At 31.7% G+C, this 21,255-nt stretch overlaps 1 long non-coding RNA gene across 1 annotated transcript in view; it reads right to left on the reverse strand.

Moving 5' to 3' along the window:
* The window catches only part of LOC118190260 (uncharacterized), a 317,056-nt gene that overhangs the window by 288,099 nt on the left and 7,702 nt on the right, over positions 1–21,255 (reverse strand). Inside the window, exon 2 of the long non-coding RNA XR_015043785.1 lies at positions 16,335–16,378. This is a non-coding gene — a long non-coding RNA (uncharacterized LOC118190260). The remainder of the gene's footprint in view (positions 1–16,334; positions 16,379–21,255) is intronic.

The following is a 21,255-nucleotide window of genomic DNA, read 5'->3' on the forward strand; positions in this document are numbered from 1 at the left end:
CATCTCAAGACATGCTTATTGAAACAATTTCTACTAAATACCATATATGTGGCTGTTTACATTCTATACTTGAGAAAAATAAATACAAATACGAAAGGGCCAAATATGACTGCATAATTATAAATTGTAATTTTAATAAAGCAAATTTGCTGGCATTTATTCCTTACATTGCAAAAGCAACTTTAATATAGTCCTCTGAGACATGTATCATTTAGTGAAACAATATCATTAGTCAATAATTTCTTTCATTTAACCGCAAGAAGGATACTTGACTATTAGCTGCAGGACGCTACAAATGATGGCATATAAAACCAGAATCATACGTCTGAGAATACAGAATTTGTTTGGATTTACTTAATTAATTATTAAAAACACAAACTAATTTAAATTAATGCAAAAATGGTTATTGCAAGATGCAATACATAATATTTCTCGGAAAAAAGTACGCTATTTATAACACACTTTTATGAATCAGATTCAAGTTGTTAAAATTACCAATTAAATGTTTTGGTATGCTTCAACTTCGAAATTTGGTTTCATTAAAAAGTTTATTTTAAATAATAATAATTTGTTTATAATTGGATAAGCTCTTACGACTTCCGTAACATTCTGTGATTAAAACACACATTATTAAAAATGTCTTTATATTAGAAGGATGCAATGTTTATTTTGTAGTTAAGTCTTACTGCAAAGGGATCACTTCCATTTATTTATCTATAGAAATGATTATTGCAAATAGATTACGAGTACCATCTTATTTATTGAATTGACTAGTCAGTTTGGGTATTTTTTTTTTTTTTTGTTGTTGTTGTTGTTGTTGTTGTTATTAAACTGCGCTAAGAATTTGTCAAAAATTCAAAGTGTACAAACAAATTGAAACAATAACAGTATATAAGCCTAAGAAAGTAAGTGTAATGACCTAGAAGACCTTATTTCTTATGTAAAGACTTAGGTGAAGCTACTGTAATTACAGCAAAGGAGTACGAAAAAGATGGATTCGGGTAATTAGTTTTCACATTACAAATTATTATAATAAACAAATAGTTAACATTACAGTAACATACCATAATTATAGATAAATTTGTTCTGAAAAATTAAGCATTTTATTTCAACATTCAATTATCATTTTCAATAAAACAAGCAGAAATATTTCTTCAGTGGTAAGAAATACTCTTAATTCTTGATTATCCTCTCTTATAATCACATTGTTAAATGTTATAATTAAGAAACGCGTTAATGTTTCAATTAATTTAAAAGATATTTTCTTTATAAAAGATTAAGAACACAATTCTTTTACACTCAGATGCCATAAATAGAGTAATGCATTCAAGAAACTTTTCTCTTTTTAACTATTCTCGCAAAAAAAAAAATAAAATAAATAAGAAAAGCTGATGAATGCAAGTGTATGTATTTAATTATTAAATGCATCATCCATGTATAATAATAATTGTTACGCCATTCATTGCTCGCCGAAAGAGCGCGCTCCTATTCGAAAAAAGCTAAAAATAATTTATTTCTACTTTTAAATGAATGAAATTTTCTGTGATTGTGTTTCAGAAATGGGGCAACACGCGATTATTTTTATTGTAATAGTGTTCTAAAGATATAAGTGAGTTGTGTTTCGAGTTTGTACGTTGAAGCAAAAGTAAAATATTTATGATATTTATTGTGTAGAGTTATGATTTCCAGCCCATTCCACAAAGAGGTGAACATAACAATAATATTATTATAATTCATGTAATAACATAATATTATAGTAAATATATTCAGTTATTAAATTATTGAATAATGAAAGAAGAGAAACCTAAAGACTTTAAACAAATTTAAACAAAAAATTTAAACCAAAACAAAAAAAGGTTTTAAACAAAGATTTTAAATACATTTAACCACATTTTTTGTTTGTTTGTTATTGGAATCTTCGTCGATGTATCTTGAACAACTTTCACCAAACTCGAAGAGTTGTTCAGCAGAGTATATCTCAGGCGCATTTCAGATAGATTAATATTAGATTTGTTCAGAGTTTTATCATAATGTTTGTGCATGAACATTAATTCATATCTTAAATTGATACAACTGCTTTTAAAAGCCAAAAAGTGTATATTTTCGCATCATGAATTTTATATTATTATTTCTATAATTACTTTTATTAATCATTTATAAAAATGAAATTTTTCGAGTTAAAAAATAAGCAGGATAGGTAATGTATAAGGAAAAGGTCGAGATTTTCTCAGTGAAGTCAGTTAACTTTCAGAAATTAAAAACATTTCATCGCAGGTTAATTCAGTTAATTCAGTGGGTAGTATTTAGCGGCGTTGTATTATTTACAACGACGTTGCGCCATTAGGCTTGTCACGTCGACTTTAGATCAGAGACAACTTGCACATTACTCTAAATGCGTAGCCGTTAGGCTAACTTGCTTATATTTAGTTAAGTCAAATTATTTATCTTTGATTTAAGCCATAAATGCTGGCTTCTGTAAGCACGAGTGGTGCCGTCTATTTATTTTAATTGGAGTTAAATAAAAGGGTCCTTTACACCCTTTTTGGAGTCTTTGTGGTATTTTTCAAAACACAGTGATAATTCACTTAAAATTAATAAGTGTAAATTAATCACTTAAACTAATTTCACTTATTAATATTAAGTCTTAAAAGTTTCGTACATTTCATGCTACCAAAGAAAACGAGACTTTAAAAACCACATGAAGTTTTAAGTGAAAGTTACAAGCAAAATTACTTATATGACTAAAATAATTAGGAAAATTTAATACTACTTCTTACAGCAACTCTGAAATGTACAAAAGGCAATTGTAGAAATTTTAAATATATCGCGTGATGTTAACCGAACGAAAAGAAATAACGAAGAAATATTTTAATGTTTATCAGAAATTCATTGAAACCTTTTTAACAAAACCTTTTTTAACCGAAAATTGAAACCTTTTTTAACCGTCCACTTTCCAAACTATTATGGTTTACAGACGTAATGTCCCTAGAGAAGAAGGTTCGACACTGGTTTTCTCTGAAATATTGATTATTTTCAGCGAGGGTTTTCTTAGGTATTACCATCGAGAAAGTTCACTCGATTGAAGAGCCTTACTTGATCATTAATCTTATTGATAATTAAGTTGCAATTGTTCTCGGCATTTTCCTCCCAGACTCAAATAAAAATATGTTAACATAAACAAAAATTTGTTTTTAGAGAAATTCTAAAACTGCAGTATGTGAGCATAGGTAAAATTGAAAATAATCATTAAAATTATCACGAGCAATAGCAAAGTTAAAGATCATTTTAAAACACTTACACTTACTTTTAAAACACTTACTAATCTCTATTTATAAAAAATGAAGAATCTGTATATATGTATGTAGCTATGTTCTTCGTATTTTGAAAAAACGATGGCACCTACGGCAGGGAAACTTTGAATACACATTGTCTCCACCAGCCAAATAAGTGCACTACGAAGCCTAAATTTTGAATTTTGTGTTTTATTTATTTCATATTTTTGCGAACTTGAAGACATTTTAATTAACATATTCGATGATTTAAAAACAATTCCTTAGCCCTCGGCATAGCGTAAAATATTTCTATTTAAAATTCAATCGGAAAGCTCAGCAGTTTTAAAAAAAGTGACGTCACTACCCGAAACAAAGTATTTCCATCCTCCATACGGTATTCCGCTTTTGCTATTCCGCAAGCGGTAATATATTCAACTTTTCTTCCAAATATAATCTGTTTGTTATTGATTAATAAGCTAAGCGATTTAAAACTACAACACAGTTTTTCATTTCTGTTAATACTAAATACCAGCTAGATTCTTTCATTTAATTACATATTTTTTCTTTTCTATATTAACTATTTATTCCACTGGTCGCACGGCATAAATAACGAAGCAAATAAAATTAATTTTTAAATTTTTCTATCACATTTTTGGTTGCATTTGTGTAAATCTTAGAAATTAAAAAATGTGAATTAAAGTAACAAATATTAAATATCTAAGCAGTGCAAGTATGGGCAAAAAAAAAAAAAAAAAAAAAAAAAAAAAAAAAAAAAAAAAAAGACGCTTAACTATGTTTTCAAAACAGCGCGTTAGTAAGAATAAAAAAATATTCTTTTCCTTGAATATCAACTCACTGTAAAAGAAGACGGAAGAAATGCCCTGTCTCATTTTGAATAAGATTGTATTACGAAACGGAGAAAGAGCTTCTCTTGAAATTTCTCGTTTTTCTCACAGAGCATGCAAAACAATATCCAGACTCACATCTTAAAGTAGATGAAAACTCGCGGACTCGCGTACAATATTATTTTTCAATACGGGAGGGCTGGTTTGGTTACCTAGCCTCGGAAACAATGAATGTATGTATGCATACACGCATGCGCAGTCATAACATTCATACACATAGCTCTGCTTAAGCAGGCGTTTGAAACAGAAACGATTCAATATCCCTAACTTAAAGCTTCTATCTTCCACAATTTTGCTCCTTAGTATATATTTTATTCTTTTCAAAGAACGTTCCTCATTATTCATAGTGCGTAGATCACCGATGGCAAGAAGGTAAAAAAATATAGACTTTTTTTCGGCCCTGAGTGTGATAGTTTCTTTTTCTTTTTTTTTATTTTTTTTAACTCTGGAAAGAACCAAGTTCGTAATTTAAGATATCGGTTTCTTTGGAGACAGGAAACAGAACATTGATTGCTGAAAAGCTAGGACGAGTTGATAGTTGCAGGTGCCTCTCCTTTTTTGCGCCTGCTTCACTTTGTAACGAGTCTCAAAGAGTATCTCTCCTGAAGAAAAGACTTTTTTTATATTTATTATTATTCTTTTATTTTTTTGCCTTTTACTTCCTGCTTCTAGCTTTCCTTCTCTCTCTTGAGTCCCTTCTTTTTTCTTTCCTTCTTTTCGTTTTGTTTCTCGAGGTTTTCTTTTGTTCTTTTCTTGCCTTGTTTCTCTTTGGTCGCGAAACAAGTTCAAGCGAGATAGATTTAATGAAGTTTTTGACCGATAATCTCAGAGATATGAAGCTTCGCGTTAATAATCTAACTCAGATAGGATCGGTTTGCTGGGAAAGCATGAAAATTAAGGAGGAAAATGATGAGTTATTACTCGACAAACTACACAAAATGAACATCGAAAGGTTGAATTTATTTTACAGGATTCCCACCCCCCCTTCAGAAATTCTTTTTAAAGTTTCTGTGTTTTTTTCACTAAATTAAGGAGAAAAATAAAAGAGTTCTCACAAAAGTAGTAGAATGGTTTTAGCATGTACTTTCTTCCACAATTACGCACAACTGCACCAAAAAATTGACATTATCTGTGTTACACAGAAACCTTAAAAACCCTTCATGCAGACTTATTTACATTTATTATACACAAAGCTGTTTAATGAAAATACCGAAATACACAAAAATGCAGCATACTTTGCATATTTTAGTGCGTTTTAAATGCTATTCTATTTTAATTGAATCAGTTTTGATTTCCATAATATAAAGCAGTTATCAAACCCTCGAAAACTATACTGCTCAACGGTCGAGTTGGCCGCTGACTGGTGTATTAGTGATATGAAATTTAGATGCTAACTCGTCAGAAGAAACTAGGCCTATGACTCTGATATGAGTTCTGTTGAGCGGTCTGAAGATAACCTGGAAACTTGTTAACGAGGACAGAACTCTTTGATTTACAGAAGATTTGATCACACTCATCACTTTGAGCAATCAGGAAAGGCAAAACACTAACAACGTTGTATGAAAAGCTAAATTGCAGCTAGCGTTATGTGTGCTAATGTAGGAGAACATAAAATTTAAATATAGGGGTAGGTGATAAACAAATAAATGATTGAAAACATACCTATCAATACAAAACTATGTACAAAGTTGAATATTGATAACAACATTGAATATAGAGAAGAAGTATGCCGCTTTACTTCTATTGTTGTAGGACACTTACATAGTGCATGTGTTTGGGAAGGCTGCATATGGCTTGATATAGCTGTTCAGGCAGCGACACAATATGTAACGAATGAGCCTATTTTGTTTTGTGCAGATGAAGTTAATGCTAGAGTTAGCGATCCACGCTGACGAGCTTGTGGAAGCTGGCTTTTTTAAAGTGGTATCTTGAAATATGCGCACAGTCAAATATGTAGTGGTCCACTGTTCCTTCTATACCGCATGCACAGAAATTTGTGTCGTTGTGCCGTAAGCGGTGCAGATATTTTGGGAATAGGCCATGCCCAGCGAAGTATTGTGTTAGCGAAATAGAGCTGTTGAGTAACTCTTGTAACCTTTGGGTAGGAAAGGAACACCCTGCGACACGTGATGACTGTGAGCCATCTCTCTGGCATTTTTTGAGCATGTTATCCTGAGTGGTCCAATTAAAATATTAAGGTAAGAGATTTAGATATGCGATAAAGAAGCTGAAATCACTTTATCTTGGACGTTCTTTGCTGTCTGCTCTGGCAGATCGTCAGCCAATTCATTTCCGATGATACGCTTGAAGGCTGAAACGCAACATAGAACAGCACGATTAGAAGGGATTCATAACATTAAATGACGAATGGCATGTATCAATGGGCTTCTGCTACGTGTGCCCGATATGATCTGGAGACTAGAGCCAAATCGCTACAAATAGTGGAATTGGGTACATGTTCAATTGCGTAACAGATTGCAGCTTGAAGAGAATTATTTCTGCTTGGCAAGCGGAACTGTTGACTCCGAACCTGTGTCCACCTGTACTGAATGATGTTATTCTTGAAGATGACAAAAGCTACTGCCAATACCATTTTTGCTTGTGATCCTTCCATGTAGATGTCTTCCGCTGTCTCAGTGCACGGCGAAGGGTCCATACTCATATTTTGCTTCAGAGTTTTGTGCGCAGGGTGACAATGTATTAGAACCTTGCATTTTTTCATAGCTGGAATGTAAATATGTCTGGTACCAGAGATCACGTGTTCTGTTAAGCTTGATGATATTTAAAATGGCAGCCTTCAGCTGCCACTGATGGTGTGCAATTTGCTCTGCATATAGTGAGTAGATGTGAAAGCTATATAGAATTAAGACTTTGCCTCAATTGATGGGATAAATTTTCACTCCACACGGAAGCTCCGCAAAACATAATACGCTGAGTTACTGTCAAATACCGCAAGCTAGGATGGTATTCCTCATTTTATAGTGGCCATACAGTTCACTGAGTTGGTAAGGTGAATCACGTATTGCTTAATAAAACGAATATAAGGAAGCCATGTAAGCCGGCGTTGTAGCATTATCCCAAGATATTTCAATTGTGTGACATATTTGATGGTTTTTCCCTGTAGAGTCATGCTGGGGTTATATCTTATTCGATTATCAGAGTCTGAGTTTTATCTGCTGAGATTGTGAACTCTTTTGTTTACCTTGTGAAGGTGTCCAGGCTTTCTTAAGCTCTGTTTTTCAGGCTGCTTCTGCCCGCTGCTATCAAAAGAAAGTCGCCGGTATAGTCCTGGGATTGCTAGGCATCACCGGCCACTGGTGGGGTCAAATAAGTCCAAAAACTGGTTAAGCATCAGATTGTTTTTTAATGATCAAATATAAACATTTCTAAAGTTTTTCAAGTATGAAAAGTAGGTTTTCTAATCTAATTCTAATTTAATGGTAAAATATTCATTATCAGGTTTCCTTCATATTTACAGTCTCTATTTAAATATTTACAGATGCGGTTATAGAAAAACCTTCTTATGATTTACAGTATCTGTCTATGTTTTAACCACATGCATTTTTCAACAGTTATCTCTGAGCGAATGTAATCAAACATGCAAATATATATATACACGCAGATGACGCATATATTAAAATCATAACGGAAACAAAAATTACATGTTAAATAGCGACAGATATGCATATAAACATTATGCATATCTATCAGTGCACGTACTATATTAGATGTGTATCATTTGTATTAATCTATCAATTTGCCTATCTACAGTTATTTTTTTTCCATATTGCTGAATTTTTAATGACTCATTCATTTACATTTTCTATTATTTTATCGATATTTACGTAATTTAGTTTTCTTCTTCATATTTCATACATGCAGAAATCTATCTATTGATCTAATTTAATTTTCTTAAGTACATATTAAATATTGGCTTTTCATCTTAATTTTTAAGTAATTACAATATCCAGAATTATTTTGTAAGCATAGTAAATTAAAAATCCGATGTTTAGATCTCAATTTTGAATATAAGCGCACATTATTATTACTTAGGAATTAATAACTAAAAATGAAATTTTTGAAACCACATGTAAACTGAAGATCGAAGAGTAAAATATTGAATTCTACGGTGAGTAAAAAGAAAAGTCATAAGTAAAAGCGTATCTTTACAAACGTGGGAAGGAAAGGAATATATTAATCATCTATCGCGTAGAAAAGGGGGAGGAGAAAAACGATACTCCTTAAGCAGGAAATCAGAATTTATCAGGATTAATAAAATATACAATACGAGTTATCTAAAACACAAAAAATCCCAGATAGGACCTTAACTGTAAAAGAAAGCTTTTTCTTAATATTTAAATACGTTTTAAACTTATGTTTTTTATTAGTTAGTAAAAGTACGAAATCGTACGATGTTATACCTTTATCTTAAAATCACTTCAACGTTTCCTCCGAGATAGACTCGTCAATTTTCAGGAGTCAGTAACGGCCGCTCGTCACCGCGGTTAAACGCGGTCTGGATCATTATCCCCAAGAATCACTCGTCTGTGTTTTCCAATCTCCCATAATGCAACGAAAATGTAAAGAAGTAATTAATGGACTAATTAGTCAAGCTTTCTTCTCAACGGAGTTGTATCAGAATCACACAGGAGAAAATTCTCTTAAAAAGATGGGAAATAGGAATATACATCCCTTTCAGCTGACATTGGAATAAAAATACTGTTAATTTGAAAGCGTGACCGTAGGAAAGTCTTTTTTAATTTTAAGATAAGCGACCCGAGAATACGAAGAAATGCTTTCTCCTGGGCAAGGATACAATATTCAACATGCTTGAGTTATGACAAGCATGAAGTTTAGCGAAATGGAGAAACATTTCTAAGGCCAGTTTCAGACGCAAAAACGTAGCTTTGGAGGAGGAAAAAGCAAATATTTGAGTTTTGTAGGACACTGAAGTGGTTAATTTAATTACTAACCTTACGTTAATTAATTTTGTTTTATGGCAATGGCCAAATAAAGCTATTTTTCACATTTCCATTTCATATCAATGTATGATTTAACTGCATCACATTTAAATAACAAGCTATGAAAGCATCCCATAAGATACACCAGGCAACTGAAATAGGCCATGGCATAGAAAACTGCGTTTGAGATCAGTGACCTACCGAACCACAAATCCATACACTTCTTTCCCCTTTTGTAAAAATACAGAAGATTAAAAAAAAAAAAAAAAAAAAAAAATCACCCACGTGGCACGCTTTCTTCGAGGCGCGTGGATTCGACACCTCTCTCCCATATCTTTTACTTTTTTCTATCCATAAATATTGCGTATTTTGACAAAAAGACTTTCTAAGATAGCAAACATACGTGTCGGAAACTATTATCTAAGAGTTCACGAACTGATGAACTCAGGAAACCACCGCTGGAGGGGTGAAAGATTTAAAAGAGGAAGAGAAGCGGAGGATGTTGGGATGGGGAGGAGGTTTCTTGGTATCTGCTCAATGACCTTCTTAATACCAAGAGGGATGATTTCAGAATGGTATACCAGCCCGGTTAAGAACTTAGGGTTCAATAACAACGGTTTCTGAATTTGATTTGATTTTTTTTTTTTTTTTTTTTTTTTTTTTTTTTTTTTTTTTTTAAGTCGATATGTCCTATTTTCTTGCAGTTGTGCCACGTCTGGTTCTGGATTATTTATGACGTATTAATCGTTAAAAATTCGTAGAGGATGCATGTTTGGGAGCATTAGATTCTTGGTAATTAAAATTCTCATGGACGGTAAAAACAACTTACAAGTTTTCAACAACCCTCGTCTTGTTAGATAAAATAAATAAAGAATTTTACATATGAAACCAACGCAAACTAATATATGTTCTAAATCCGATTATTCGAATTTCCGTCATTGGAAATTTCCAGTAACAAAAACAGAATGCTTTTCTCATCCTACAGTTGCAATGTTTTAAACATTAAAGTTAACTTTCGGAGGGGGAAGTAAATGAAAATGTTTTAGTTCTACAAATTTTGCAAGCTGAATACTCGAAAAATTTCATAATAACGCTCTTAAAACTAAGATGAAATTACTTTTTTTTTTCCTTCCCTGTTTCAATCGAATTCAGATAATATTCTTTTAAGGTACGGAAATCGTACTCCAAACATCCTTTGAAGTGTAGAGACATTAGGTTAATTAGAAAAGCCGGAGAGACGAGAGAAATACCTTATAGTAGAATCATTAAATTCGAAATAATTTGCATTCGCACGGTTTCGTGAATCACAGAGTATCCTCACAAATCAAATATCTACTGCTTCTGACTTTAAAAATGTACTTTTTTTCCGTAAAGTTTAGAAGAGGAAAATTTATTTTACAAAGTACAGTTCTACAGTATCATTTTAAATTTAGTTGTTTACATCAAACTGTTGTAAACTGTTTTCATTTTCGCATTTTTTATTATTCGTTTTAAAAGAAATTAAAAAATAATATGTTATTGGTAGCCCTTTTTTTATTTGTTGCACTACTTATATTAATGTTCTGTTTAATATATTTTTTGCTTTTTTAAGGACGAAATATTGTCATATGCAAATCGATCAGTTTGTTAAACTTTGATTATAAATTTTAGAATCCGATTAAATCTGCATGAGAACCTTATCCTTTCATATAAGTGCTGTTTTCTCCATAACCGATTCTGCGATTTAACATCATCTCTGAAATTTATTAATGATGAGTTTCTTGATTTAATTTATGTTTCAACATTTCTTATATGCAAAACTGGTTTTCATAATGAATATGATTGATTATTTCCTGTTTTTCCTTATTAAAATATAAAAATATTATACCTGTCCACATAAGAGTTCTACACATCTTGTAGGTGGAATTTACTGAATGTCCCATTAACACGCATGTATAAAATGTTTTCCCTAGTAACTTTAATTCCAGCTCCTAAATTAGACTATTAAGCAGACTCATAATGGTGACTAAGTAATAAATATTTATTCCTTACTTTTATAATGTGTCAAGATTAGCTGAACACGTTTTGGAAATGATTATAAGTAAAGAATAGAATCAGGATAAGATTTCGCACAATAAAAAATGCAGGAAGATTAAGGTAAATTTAGAAATGTCTGGTGAACGAAATTTTTGAATGTTTCAAATTAACTTCTTGGGTGCAAAAATAATAATAATAATAAGAAGAAGAAGAATAAGAATAAGAATATTTAAATTCATTATTACTTTGAAGGCATAAACTTACAGGAAACAACTTGTGATAAGCAGTATAGCTTTAAATATCAATAAAAATGAGGAAAAGAAATTCAGTTTTTTCAAAATAGGTTGAATCTTAACCATTAAAATCTATCGAAAAGCAATTAAGAGCTATATATATTTCTAGTAAGATACAAGACTGGAGCAGGGATTAGAATTAGGATTCTTTAAATTGTGAAAAAGCACTCGAGATTATCTACCTACCAGAAGGGATGCCTTCTTGGAGGACAATTTGAGAGAAATTGGCTCATACGTATGAGAAAAATCTCTAAATTTCCATAAAGCTAGCCCGTGCATCGAGATTTGAACACAAGTTCAACTGCCAGTGCTCAACGGTTTTACCACTCGGACTTTGGTGGACAGCTGGACAAAGGTCAAGAACAGCTACCGGACCAACGAGAACTCTATGGCACATAGTGTAATCCATTGAGAATTTATAATTTGTGCATTTGTAGAAAATTCAATTTGTCACCTTATTTCAAATGAAGAAATACATTGGCTCGGTGTATAAGTGGGTGGAATTTCAGACTTTCACATCAGCCATGTAGTCCCACTACACTAATTGTAAAGCATTGCCCAACTTTGATCGAGAACACTTCGGAGATCTCTCACGCCTCTTCTCATACCTCAGACCTCACGACAAGACTTCCGTTTCGCCATTGCTTTCGGTATCCCCATACTACACAGACATTATGCACTTACAAAAACTATACCTTCTCCAGGATTCGAGCTCAAGTCCACCGGTAAGGTGGTGAGCGCCGCTAAACACATATCGTTCAGGTAGGCTTTAGTAAGACAGACGAGGAATCCCCTTCCCCGTGTTTGCCATTTCAAGTATTAAACATATAGTGGATATGCCATTCAGAAAGTCATGAAGCTGTCAAACTCTAAATACTGCAGTAAAAGCAAAATAAACAGTAGAATCTCTCTAATACGACAACATGTCGTTCCCGGTCTGTTGCTCCAGAGAATTAAGTATATTTATAGTAGATTTTGCTTTGCTCTATAACACAAAAATTAAATAAAACAATTTGAGGGACGCACATAAAAAATGTGCACTAATTTCTATAAAATAATTCTAATTTAAATTAACTTATCTTATACACACAAAAAGTGAGCATAGAATATTTTAGGTGATTTTGTACAGTTTTTCATTTGTATGAAATAGTAATAAAGTCAATTAAGTAGTCCCATTCATATTTTTTCTTAACACTTCGCATCGTAACATTACTCTTTAGCAAACGTCTACATCCAGCCACGTACAGTTTTCTTATATCACTTTCCTTTCACATGGTTCTTGAACATGGAGGTGTAAACAGAATGATAGGCGGGATTAGGGAAAAACTCAAAGGCTAACTAATTAACAAAATGAAAGAAATTTGTCGTCTAGCTGTAAAAATTTATCGGATTGGCAAGAAAAAAAATCTCGGTTTTTTTTAGTGCGAAATAATACTTAATTTTTTATGCAAAAAATAAATTTTAATAAGTCAAATATCTTTCACTCTGTTCGATGATCCTTTGCTATCTTTCTGGTAACTTCATGCTTCCGTGCTCTTAGAATTTCTGGTCTTTATCAGCAAAAACCTCAATCTGCGATTTGAGGTCATCGCTATTACTGAAATGTTTACTATTTAACTTGTAAAGCTTATAAATAATAGTCCGATGGTGTAAGGTCGGGTCCATATGGGGAATGTGACATCACTTCCCAACCAAACTCTAAAAATTTCGTACATGTTGATAAAAATGTGTGAGGCTTTACATTATCGTGATGGATTGCGATTCGCTAATTTTTGTCTTTTCCCTTTGATTGCTTCCTCCTATTTCGTATGTTGTTGACAGTAAACAACTGAGTTAATCGTTTGGTTACTTGGAATTAACTCAAACTACACAACCTCTCAGTGTAATTTCACTATACTGGTAGCATGATCTTTTTCTGATGCAGTTTAGCTTTCTATATGATTTGTGCTGATTCATTATGATTGGACCATGATCTTTCTCAAATTAATATTATTGTAGACAATCCATTTTTCATTACGAGTAATAATTCGTTTAAAAAAAGTGTCAACTGGATTACATTTGATATGCATATCACAAATACTGATACACTGTGTTTAATGAATTCCTTCCAGCTCATGCAGAATCTAAATATCGAGCTTCTTAACGAGTGAAAGACAGCTTATATTATTTTCCGTTATTGTATGTGATTCATTTAATATTTTTGCAATGTGTTGCTCAGTTATAAGATGATACGATTCAAATTTTGTCTTTAATTCTCATCATGAACTTCAGAAGGTCGGCCAGAACGTGTGTCGTGTTCAAGTGAAAAATCTCCAGAACGAAATTTTTAAAATGCGTTTTGTTAAGCAATCAACACCATAAATTTCCTTTATCCCTTTGTGAGCCTAAGCCACTGTTGCCTTTATGAAAATAAAAAAGAAAAATTGTTGAAAATACTAATTTTTGCACGTTATGTTAAAACTGACCATAAACTAACAGTTGGAAATAAAGATGCATAGATTTTTTTTCCACAAGGACCTAAAAGCATCAGCTGCCAAATCTTAAGAGAAAAAAAATTATAAGATTGATAGAAAAATAACAAAACGAGCATAATATTATCTACTTATGCAAATCGAAATTACCCTCTTGCAGACCCGATACTACGGAAACTGTTTAAAAATTTACTATCTCTTTAATTATTAATACGCATGTTATCATGCTTACCAAATTTAATACCATTAATTAGAGTTAATTTTTAAATGTGTTTTTAACAGAAGCCATTAAGCCCAGGTTAAAATAGCTATTGATTATATAAAAAAATAAAAGGAACCCCCCCCCCATTGAGAGAATTTTATAATCAACATGATTATTAGACTCAAATATGTAGATCGTTGATCTCAAGACGGAATGATTGTTGAAGATAGTAAGGAAACAAAATCCAGTTAAGAAAAGGCGCATCGATATGAATAGCCCAAGCGGACATCGCTTTTCTCACTTCTTTCAGTTCCATAAAAAAAATAAAAGCAAAAACGTCAAGGTTAGAACTGAATGATGTTTTCGGGCGTGGAGCTTTCAGTGCACAGGAAATAGGTGATTTGTGTCGAAGTTTCGTTCCATAATTCATATTTCTTGCTGCCTTTTCGCACAAAAATATTTAAGCTCAAAATTCAAAACTTTTTCTGCTTTTATTTTATCCATAGGTTAAATTCAAAAAGAATAATAAAGTTCAGTATATATCTCATTGGATGCAAATTTTACTGTTGTTTGTTATTTGATCAGATATTTAAGATTCAAAATTATAGCATATTTTTTAAATAGCAAAATGCGTATTTATTTATTTAAATGAATATAATTTTAATATGCGTCAACTGAACAGAATTTAAATTGCTGCATTTCATTTCAATTTATTTGCTCGAATTATTCTAACGAAACTAACTGATCGCTCAAGGCAAGTTGAAAATGACATCAAAAATTGCAAATTTTGAAATTAAACATCGCGGTCAATTTTTGCCGTAAGCTAACCAAAACTCCTGTCACTCCCAAATAAAAATATAGGAGACCGCATTAGAGGTTAGATTTCGTTCATGTACGTTTGTTACTAATATACGTTTATATACGTTTGTTACTGCCGACAGCAACAAAAGAGGGAGGTGCCCAACTAGATGTTACAGTAGTCTCATACATAAACTTTCAATGTTCTAATCGTTTTTGTGTTATTTGAGAAAAAAAGATAAAAAAAAGTCCTTTATTCTGTCCTTACGTACAACAACAACAACAATCTTAACAACAACAACAATAATCTTACAACAACAACAATAACGTACAACAACAACAACAATAATCTTGGCTGCCCCGCCCCGTGAACTAAATCACATTACGGGTCCACTTCTCCTTTCGGTACTTTGTGGAGGTTCAACCTCCACTATTACCCTTCCAGGGGAGCAGCGCACCACCTGGATATAACACCAGGCAGCACTGGTCGTCAATTGTTCCTGCCAGTCGCATGTGCGAGCCCGTCGCAGTGGGCCGTTACCCAGCAAACCGAGGGGAACTAGCCCTCCGGCTACGGTTCCACACCGCTCAGGACATGCCAGACCCCGAGGCCGGCCAATAAGTGACCTTTCCCAGGGCCTTCAGAACCACCAAGTTCATAAATTTTATACTCCCGTGGCCGAGACTGCCTAGGTACAGATCCTAACCAGTAGCTTCGCAGAATTCTCTACGTCGACTCTCAGGGGCATTGTCCTTACGTACAGACGTTACGCAAAATAATCGTTCAAATGGCTACGGAAAAGCTCAAGATGGATATTTCCGTTGAAATATCATACGCAAAATATTTCGCAATTGCAATACTTCCCTTACTTCGTACAAGGAAGTAAAGAGACTGATTTTTTTTATAAAGAGTATTCTTACAAATATAAAAACATTTATAAGTGGAACATCTCAAATCTGAATGTCCTTTGTCTGGGTACGGATCTCAGTTTGTATGTTGCTTTCACTTCAAATTTATTATAAAATAGTTTCACTGAATTGTTAAGAAAATTACTAGTTTTACTCAAAGTCAATTAAATCTTCATTTTGCTAAAAGTAGAAACTTTTGTCTATAACAATGATTTCTTTTGCCATTGATGAACTTATTACTTAGTTCATAAGTGCGAGAAACTTTCTAATCTAAATGAGAATTTTCAAACTGATAGGTTTTTAGAAGTATAAAATAGTTTGCATTTTATGCATGCAAATGCTGCAAAATGCCTTTAATACTTAATTTGAAAAATAATGTTACCTTAATTTTATTACTTCATTCTTATATTGCAAAGGTATATTTTATTTCAGCTGCTAAGCATGTGCATAAGGCATTTCAGTAATATTTGTAAATACGTGAGTACTGACCTTCTTATATTTATTTACCTTTCTAGGGAACTGATCTTCGTGTTACTGCGAAATCTTTCGACCTGCAAAAAGAACAAACCGATAAAATCTCCTCTTTAGTAGGAACTTTGATGGTAATCAAGAAATAGATCTTCATGAAATTTCAACAGTATGGGGCATTTTTAAAACATTGATTTTGCTCCTGATTTGTTTTATTCATTGAATTTTTAAAGAACTTTGAAAGTTTTAATAAAATGTTTTATTATACTTATTGTCTTTTTATTCTTCAGAAACATATGAAAATTGCGTTGTAAAATATGCAAATTTTTGCTTTCAGATTATACATTAAATAGTAAGTAAAAGTAACTAATACTTTCATTAAAGAATTAAAAATAATAATATAGTTTTAGCGAGAAACAAACGATAAATTTGAAATCTGTTTTAAGTTAAACATAATGGAATGGAAAATTGAATGTTAATTTTTAGTGTAGACGTTTAAATGCTTTTTAGGCATTCTCACTCTAAACAGGCTCTTAATTATTTTTGTTTTCATAAAATATAACAATATCAGTGCAATTTATAGATAGCATTTTTTATTGGTGTTTCTCCTCGGCATGATAGTTTTCTTAAATAATTTTATTCACAAATATTTTTGAAAGGTTCTTATTCTAAAAATAAACACCCTGTTTTGCAATCAGTCAATAGTGATCAATTGAAATTGTCGCTAAGTATAAAATAACAACTGAAATTTGAGGAAGGGGTAAAAGAACTTTTATTTAAACTAAATAAGAACAGAAGGCGCACTTAGAACTTTCAGCTCAGCCTACCACTTGGGGCGAGATAACTTAAAGTAACAATAAGTCAAATATCAAAATTAATTTAAATAAGATAGTAGCTAAAGGCTACATACATCCTTTAATGCGAAGTTGGCCCAAAACGTAACCTGCGTGGATATTCAAATATCGGCAATTATAATGCAAGACGGAAGACTACAAATCTTATCCTAGCTAGCAACCTAGCAATATGGCCTCGAGAGGCATAACACGCTCTGTGTTACATATTAAAAACTTCACCTATAATACACGCGAACTAATTTTCATTCGGGGGTAAAACGGATGACAGAAGTGACAGTAAAGAACCAAAAATTGGTTAATTAACATAAATGAAAATAGCTTATTAATTAATATAAAGGAATGTTACACATTTCAATACTCAGAAATGATGTTCAGTTTGTTAAAAAAGATTAATAGGGCAGCATATTAAAAACTCTGTCTTAAGTTCCTGATAAAAATCTATTAAACATCTGGCACAGCAAGATTTATATAAATGTATAATATAGTCTCATATTATGCATATGTTTTGATATGATGACAGATTTGACTTCAGTCCTCCTACACTTTAACAACTTGATACTAAGAGCCTTAATACATTATGTTTAAGTATTAATTAAACCTTTAAAATTAAGCATTCTTCTTGTAAATAAACACTCATGGAAAACTATTCAACATAGTTATATGTTTCTTTTATCCTGTTATTTACATATTTCCGTTTTGTAATTTGGGCGGTAAATATGAAATACTTTTATATAAAGAAGGCGTTTTGTTAAGTATGAAGAGACAAACTGAATTAATTCATAAATATTTCCAGTTTAGAATATATTCTTTACTTTTAATGAAAGAATAAAATCAATATTATTGCGAGTTACTTCATAAAATTTCATAGTAAAACTTTGTTGTAAAAACAAGCTTCTACTCTGTGATATTGGTATCGAGGTCTAAGAATATATTTCAAAACATTTATTCTAAGGGAACTTCTTTCAATATACCGGATATTTGAACAAGTTCTTGAAATATTACTATCTTTTCTCTAGTTGCCTTTCTAGAGGATCTTTGACCTTCTCTTTATTTTTGACGAATTTGATACAAACTGTGTTTAATATAATGATTTTTAAATTCAGGCATAATTTATATCGATTTCTTTATCGTCTTAGAAAAGGATTCTTTTCAACAGTTAATTTTCATTCACTTTTAATACGATTTGAAGCAGGAAGAATTTTTTTATTGGAGTTGCTTAGACTAAATATAAATATGTCCTGAAAGTTATAATATACAGTTATGTTCATTTCGCTAAGAAGTTAAATAGGTACACATAATAGGAACAAACAACAATTAATTCAAATATGAGCTTCAGAAAGGGAAAATATCTGAAATAGATATCTTCAGCAGTTGATGAACGAAAGTATAAAAAAATGCATCAAATCTGTATATAATATGCAAAATGTTAGGAGCAAGAGACCGTGGGTCTTGCATCCTCAAATACAGACTCTAGACATATATTATTGTTAATAAATTCAAAGAACATTTGAGCATCTTATGATAAGTAAAACATAATATTCTAGAGGCTGGCTGTTTGGAAAATTAACTGCAAGATACCTTGCCTCTTGTAGTGACAATACTTACCTGGTAAAGTACTTGATAAAAGAGTTGTTAAAGTGAAGTTAAGTAGCAGGATGAAAGTTTGAAAAAACAGTTGACCACGATGTAGCATTTCATACAGCTAGAGTGAAATAAAAATTAAAATCCTTAAAATATTCATAGCTCTTGGTTAAAAACCAAAAATTCCACTCTTTTACTTTTCCTTTCGCTGAGATACTCATAATAAAGGGGGCTTTAGAAAGATTATTTTCTAATCAGAAAGATACAATGCCTTTTATAATGCATTTCAATAGTGAAGGTGATGTGACCAGTATTATTAGAAGTTTAGTTGAAAGGAATCATTTACCTGTACAGTTCTGGGTTACTGCATTCAAGCTATCAATATCAGTAAACAGAATTACCATTGCTATACTCCACAGAATCCACAGAAGCTACATCTGTACTCACTCCAGAGTACTAGGTTTACAGTATAGCGTCGAACATCTGCAGTGTGGAATCTGATATCATTCGGCAACATTACTTTAAAAAACCTAATGTGGATATACACTTTTTTGTACTTCCTATTAAATTATGCACATTTTTTGCTGCACTTCATTCAAACTTATTCGAATTTCATTAGAGATATATTTCTCATTCAATTAATTCAGTTCTCACTACACGGAAAGGCAAAAATTTGTAAAAGCTCAAAACATCTTCATAAAAATTTGTCCAATACAGAAAAACTTAAAACACGAGATATAATTAAAAACAGCTAAATAAGCAATATGTGCAATTAAAATTAGAGTCTGTACGCCAAAACAAGTAATTTTTTCAACGGGCAAAAAGACAAAGTTAACTTTTGGTCCCAATGAGCTAAAAGACACTGATGTTGGTGCACCAACTGACTTAATTTACTATACTACTAACAATTTCAAATACAGAAAAATACCCTCCACGTTAAGCTTAGATCCATTTATACTTTTAAATTGCTGATAATTCTACAACTATTACATGCAGATTAACTAAAAGCATAAGAATAATTCGTAATAAATACACTTAAGGAAACATGTTTTCCTTTCTTAGGCAATCTAGTTCTTTTCAAAAACAGTCAGCCATTTTTTTAGATGCCTTACAGTTCTATCAAAAGTTAAAAGACCATTTTAATGTTGAATGTCATTTTATTCTAAACGAAATTATTAATCATCAAAATGACTTGGTTTGGTAATTGTTCCCTAAATTTGTACTTTAAGTTAATATAAGTACTTTAAGTAAATATGCAAGGAAAAATTACTAAATCAGTATACTATTCTTGAATCTTTTCACTAAATTCGTATGTAGATTGTATGAATTTTTTATTTTTAGCTAATTGAAGCATACTAAATATTTCGCCATATGGAATGGAATGGTAACTCTATCTAAAATCGATAATTTACAGATTAATAATAGAATATTAATTAATGCTATAGAATATTAATAAATATTAATTACTAGATTAATATTTTTACATTTTTCTCTTCATTTAAAAAAACATTACCTTTAGAAGTAAGTGTTCAGAAATAGTAGTTAAGGATACGAAGCCTGTCGACCCTTTTGGTCTCTGCATAATGTTTCTTACGACTAAAACTAAATGTTTCTTACTTTCTATTAAAGTATTAAAACTACATCTCTTTCTTTTACTTTCTGCTCCAGAAAAAGGAATCTCTTTAGGACTCAGTTATTAATATCAATAAACAGATTGCTAAACATCCGAAATACATAACATCCGAAACATAACAAACATCCAAAATACATGACAGGCGTGAATACCTTTTAAGCTCGTGCTTTTAACATTACTTATTTTCAAAAATATTTCTAATCCTTAATGTTTTAATCTACCTTTATCAGTCATGATTAAATAAAACTGAATCTTGCTTGAACATTTCAGTCTACTTACGTAAGATATAAGTAAATAAAATTGCACTTTGTAGAGTAAAGATGTTTATGTTTTGTTTCAATTACATGTCTTACGACTCTTTCGAGTCTTCATTTGCTTTTGAGTACCTTTAAATCAGCAGGGTTTTTAACGTTTTTCCTCACGTGCAAAAACGTCCAATTTATTTTTCTTTCATATTAAGATTCACTGAGTTAGAACTCATTTTCTTTACCTCAAAAGCTAGCTTCATTCCATGAAATACATAAGTTGGATTATCGTTACTCCTTTTGAGCAACCAAATAAATGCATTGTCATCAACTTTATTTATATAATAAAATATAAAAAAGAAAAGAAATAAAGAACTACTCGTTAGAGTCATACTTGTGAATATTGATCCATGGATCTCTAAAGCAACTTAAAAATTCATCAACAGCATCTAGAATGAGATAGAAATATAGCGACTCCTATGATGTAAATATAATATATTACTGTGCATTGCAGAGGGAAATAGTAATTTGTATTAGATTAAAACTCATTTCTTCATTTCAAGTAAGAATCGTGTACCGAAGATCGGGGTAAGTATGCAAAAGTATGTTATAGCTGCATCGTGAACGTTTGCATACTAGAATGAGCA

The sequence above is a fragment of the Stegodyphus dumicola genome, chromosome 1 (genome assembly GCF_044657685.1).
Source record: "Stegodyphus dumicola isolate Sdum_Otavi_A_Nest chromosome 1, ASM4465768v1".
Lineage (NCBI taxonomy): Eukaryota > Metazoa > Arthropoda > Arachnida > Araneae > Eresidae > Stegodyphus > Stegodyphus dumicola.